This window comes from Dromaius novaehollandiae, chromosome 2 (genome assembly GCF_036370855.1).
Source record: "Dromaius novaehollandiae isolate bDroNov1 chromosome 2, bDroNov1.hap1, whole genome shotgun sequence".
NCBI classification, from domain to species: domain Eukaryota; kingdom Metazoa; phylum Chordata; class Aves; order Casuariiformes; family Dromaiidae; genus Dromaius; species Dromaius novaehollandiae.
In genome coordinates, this window is record NC_088099.1 from 106018129 (window position 1) to 106024128 (window position 6000).

Below are 6000 nucleotides of genomic sequence, written 5' to 3' on the forward strand. Positions count from 1 at the left end.
TATCGATAGTGATAGGAGTCAAGCCTTCTGGCTCTCTCCTCTTATGCCCTTGGAAATTTTGTTTGTTTTTTGGACACAGACCGCAGCCTCCTGAAACACTAGGTAACACTGCAGTTCTGTTGGTTTTAACATCGCTGGAAGTTTGTGAGCGTTAGGGGCTGGTTCCTAGAAGAGGAGAGGAATGAGATTTATTATGACTCATGGTGTAAATCAAAGTTGAAAGCCTCATTTAAAAGTGACGAAGTAAGATACGAATCAGTGTGTTTTGTATGGTCATGATACTACTGGGAAGACATCCATTGCACAGATCTTTCTACTTATGAGCAGTGCTTTCAGCTTGCACTAATAATTGCCCTGCCACTGGAAAGTGTCAGACGGCACACAGTCTTGAAGTAATAAATGAAGTAATTCTCAAAACTTTCCTGGAAGGTCACAAGGAAAGTTTACTTCTTCACAGAAGCTTCCTTTCTTCATTTTGAGAGAGTAAGTTAGTATTTCATCCTGATTATTAATCTGATCTTTATAAAGATAGATACGTTTTTGCTCACTACAGGAAGATAATGTATAAAATTTTGAGTCCTTATTATCCTAAAAAAAAACAATTTTAAGAGATTTTTACTAAAGCAGTTAGTTTCACATTTGGTATTTTTCATTTCTTTCTTTTCTTGACCACTCAGAGGCCAAAGAGAGGTAGGAGACTTATCTTAGCAACATTTTACGCCTTCCTTTAAGTTTAGGAGTTATTTTTTGAAGATGACTTTTTTTTTTTTTTCAAATGAGAGGTTACTGCCTAACCTAGGTTAATTCTTAGATCATTATTTAAATTCATAACTGTCAGCTTTCATTATATTGAAAAAGCAGCTGAGAAATTTTTCTACTTCAAGCATTTTTATACATGCACTGTTTTCTGGCCTCTTTTTTATTTAATTTATCAAAGTGACAGTCACTCAAATTGCCATAATAATAGCCATATCACCATATCTGCAGTCTAAAATTATGTCTAATAACACCTCTCTCAATTATTGTGCATTTTATTAAGAAGGACATTGCCTCCAAAGAATTTTGGAGGTGGTGAACATTAAATAAGTATTTATTAACAGCATTAAATAACAGCATTTTGTTTAAACATAGTAACTCACATTATAAGAAAGAATAACTGACGCGGTTAACAGAATAAACGTACATCCTTTTCCAAAATATAGAAGTGACATGATATGTTATAAGTTAGTAAATTCAAATGCACTTCATCATAGATAGTGCTCTCCGCTTTTGGAGAACAGGAGAATAGATCATGTTGCATAGTAGACATTCACAAGAAAAATCTGTTATCAAAAATAATAAAAAACCTCTTCATATTAATACAGCATTATAGATGTGAATGTAACAATGTTAGCAAATGTTTGTAAGTTATTAAAGTACATAAGATACAGCTCTAGCTAACTCACTAGGATATGAGAACAACAATTTAGAAAAAGGGGTATAACTGATGGCAAATTTGGCTTAAATATTTCTGGATTAAGGATCTGTTAGAATGACAACTCCATTCTGTTCAATACTACTATTTTATGTGTTCTCAACTTTCCAGTATCTAGGAAAACCACTTAACTTCAGGGGTTCTTACACAAAATAGACGCGTTGTTAAATGTTCTTGTATAGGCCTGCATTCAGGGATGTATAGGGTAGCCCTAATCTTTTCTACAAGAGTGGAATGTGCTACAGATATGCCAGTATGTGTTTCTAATTACTTAGAAACAAAACCAGTTGTTAAATCATTACCATGCTCCCACAGAGCTGTCCTGAAGCCATAAAATGAACAGCAATCAGAGATCAGCTTTTTGAAGAGACAAGAAATGATTTAGTATTCTGCACATGTTAATAAGATAGTGTGCAAGAGAAGCATTCATTTTTAGTTTTGTTGTGAGAATGAATGTATTCAATTTAACTGAAGTTTACAGAGTATATTTTGGTTTAGAATATTGCAAATCATTCAAAAATTATTAGATCATACAATTAGCTTTTTTAATTTTCTAATATTGATTTTAGGAACTTTAATGCTTTTATTTAACTCAATTAGGAATATTAGCATTAATATAATAGACTTCAAGCATTATATTAGAATGAATTTGGTATAAGATAGAAAGAGCTCTAACTAGCTGTACCAGTAAAAAAAGACCTTACAAATGAAGGGTACAAATCCAGTAATGGAAAGATAGACTATGCTATTGCTGCAGTGCATTAGATATTGATGGAATATTCTACATTGCTCTTGTACTAAATATTCTGTGATTCATTATGGGTTTCATGAAATCTTTTCCTTAGATGTTTTGTCATGTTTTTTGCATTTGTTTCAAAGAAAGGTAAAGAGTAAAATTAATATTAGAATGAATGACTGGATTCATTAGAGAATAAATCAAGTGAATTTCCTATCAGAAGCAGAGTCTACATGTTATGATGAAAAAAAAAAAAAAACTGAAATGGGTTAAATTCTGGCCCTATTGAAGATATTGGCAAAGTTCCTAGTATGGTTTAAAACCAGTAGACTAAATTCTGCTTACATTAACCAGAGCAAAAAGGTGTAGAAAGTGGCATTTCAGTAGAATTATTATGGTTCTATCAATGTTAATTAGAATAGAATTTGGCTTAACAACTTCATGCTACCTTGGAGAGAGGCTGTATTTAGCTTTGTTAATATCTTCTTGTTACATCCTCCTATACAACTCCAGCAGTGTCCTCATAGTAAAATGAAATTATTAGCAGGTTTCTAATGCATCGTGAATGACAAAATATAAATTTGGAATTAAATGTAATGAAATATATATTTGGAGTCCATGTGCCAAATCATAGTAATAAGATAGGGAAAACAGAATAGAAAGAAAATGGTCAGAAAAAATGACAAAGGGGAGGTGCAAATTTGGCTCTGTTTAGGAAGTATTAGAAAGTGCATGAAAAGTAAAATGGAATGGAGGCTGGAAAAAGGGCAACATAAAGACAATGTGGTTTCTAGAATTCTCTTGGCAGTAGTGCCTTTTAGCGGTCCCCTTAAGCATGATGTTTCTACTGAAATGTTGTGTAATATTTAATTTCAATCAATAGATGTACTGTCATAAATCTAATTTTGTAAAAAGCTGCAACTCTAAGTGACAGGGTAAGTGACATAGCAGGAGAAATAGCTGCTTTTTCAGGTACATTAACATGGCTGCCCAAACTAAGCACCATGGCATCTTTCCTGTAGGGCACTAGCCCTTGTCTAAGCTTTGTCGTTTTTTCCTCTACTTTGTAGATCACGCATCTTCCTTGCAGAAAAACATTAAAGCATTATTTTTTTCCTCATTTTTATCTTTTTCCTGGAGGAGAGAGTTCTGTCGCCCATTTCTGAGTCACTCTTTATCCTTGCAATGACTCCACTGATGGGTTTATGAACTGATCTAGAAATCCTTTATCACTATGAATGAGCTGACACTCATAAATAATAATTCTGACACAGTCCTTTGTTATGGTTTTGTTTGTATTTTCTAAGCTTCTTTCGTAAGAGCTTTCAAACAAATGCTAGAACACACAGCAGCCATAGAAGCACACATCAGTGTGTGTCAATTTGTCCTGTGGTAGCATATGAAATTTGCTGTATATAGTCCCAGTCACATTACACTGTAGCAACATCATTTCTGATGTGGACATTAGCATTCCTATCCAAGAGATGGAAACAACCAAATATTCCAAGTTATCATCTGAATTTGACAAGGTAATAACCACTCACCAGATCTTGTAACTCACCAGGGAACTTGAGTTTTTAGTGGCCTAGCCAAATCTTAAAATTAAGTGCTATGGAAATTAGAAAAACAAAGTGAGGACTTCTCATGACAAAACAGTTAAACTATATAATGTAGACTGAAAAATAAGCATGTCAAAGGTTTTCTGCTCCAGCTGAGCAGGATTTCAACTGCTGTTCTATGATTGTTTTTCTCATACCGTAGATGAATTGGAAGACCTTGAAGTTAAGGGAGGCTAACACCAAAAAGAAAATAGACGTTAAATAAACCTAGAAGCTATATTCTGATCTTCATAGTTGATTCTGACAGGAAACCCTGGGCCTAAATACAAATAGGATGTATATTCATGCAGTGAGGGTAAATGACTATTGGAGAACAGATTTTCCACCACTTGAAGTTTTTAAATTAAGAAGAGCTATTTTATGTACTGTGGTGTAAACAGAAATCATTAGATTGATGCAGAAATTATTACACAGGTGTGCTTGGCTTGTATTATGCATGAAGCCAGATCAGACAATCATAACAGTCGCTTCTGGGCTCAAAATTGAAAGTGCTAGGTGCTTCACCTAGTCTGTATTCTGTGATTTTCTTCACAAAGAAATTCAATTTTGTTTTCCTTCATGTGATGAAAACTTGTCACAGTATGTATTTTTGAAACACATTATGTACCTAAAGAAAATAATTTTAAACTAAAAGATAAAGTCTAAGGAGTATTTTAAAGTTAAATTATGTATGTCTGGGAAAATTCTCATGTTTCTTTCCTATATCTCAAATGTGACAGTATGCCTAAGCATACCGGAAAGCTCTTAGGTGAGCTATTCAAAAGATGTCAGAATCCCTCTCTGAAAGCTGTACAGCAGAGCTTGATGTCCATGCACGGTTACCCAATACGTGACCTGAGTATGCTTTCAACTACTCAGGTAGGCAGGGGTGGTATCTTTTACTAATTCTATTGAAATAGGTTGGAAAAAGCAGATTGCTTTCAGAATGTAAGTCTTTCTGCCAGCCTGAAAAAGAATTTCCCTGCCTTTATTCTAGACCAGAGGAATTGCTTGGGTCCACCAAGTCTCATCTGCATTTTTTTTTTCAAGCTATAACTACCGGTTTAATTTCAAAAAAATTGCCTTTTCTTACAGCTTCTCAGTTACCACAGCATTGCCATTATTTGTGTAAGAAAAGTTTTGAATCCAGACTAACAGCAGAGGGCAGTATTAACTTACTATTTAAACCCTATAGTGATAGCAAACGTCAATGTCCTTTGAACATTTAAATTATATTTTATGTGTAAATATCACAGGTCTTTGATAAGGTTTAGCATGCAGTGCCTGTAGCAAGTATGAGGAAATTTTTTGATTAATTATTTGTTATAAAGCATACAGGAACATAAAGGAAAAAACTGCACCAAGAAAGGTGGCCTTTCCCATCATCAGAAAGTTCCCCATGCTTCCTGGTTTCTCTTGCAGCAAAACTTGAGATTCCTTTAGCCTTAGACAATATTTGCCAAGAAATTATGGCACTGCCTCTTTTTTGTTTGCTTTTTATAGCTCATGGTTAAAAAAATACGCATATATTCTTCCTAGAATTTATTTTAATAAAAAAATACACTGTTTAAAATAGGTAGGAGTTAATATGGAGGCTTATTTAGAATTTATTTTCTAAAAGTTAAAAAGACTCCACAGATAAGTAAGTGGATGCTAACTGCCTGCTGCTATAAGAATTCATCTTCCACCCTGAATATTATGTTTAATTATGCCGTAACAACAGCAGCAGGCAGCAGCATGTCAACTAACATTGCTTTCGCCTGCATACTGTGTAGAGGTTGATTGCATTGGTACATGAAGATAAGCATGGGAATGGATTTACACAGCAACTGAAAACCCTGTTAACATAGCCCTGGGAAAAATGCTCTGGCTTCCCTGCTTCCCAAAGTTGTCACGTATCAGGTACAAAAGTGCAGCCAACATGGAAGTAAAATGACTCAATAACAGATGACAATGCTATCATATTCATTGTTGCTTTCAAAGCTTTTTGTCACAATGGATATGGAAATAGAATTTGAGATTCAAAAGGATTAGCTTGTTAGTTTCTAAGAATAGATGTAAAAGTGGATTCTTGGGTGTAAGAGTGACATGAGTCTCTCTCTATATATTTCTTATATATATATGAAAAAATGTATATAAAAATAAAGATTATCTGATTAATGTTAATGACATAATAAGAGCATTCTGCTGCT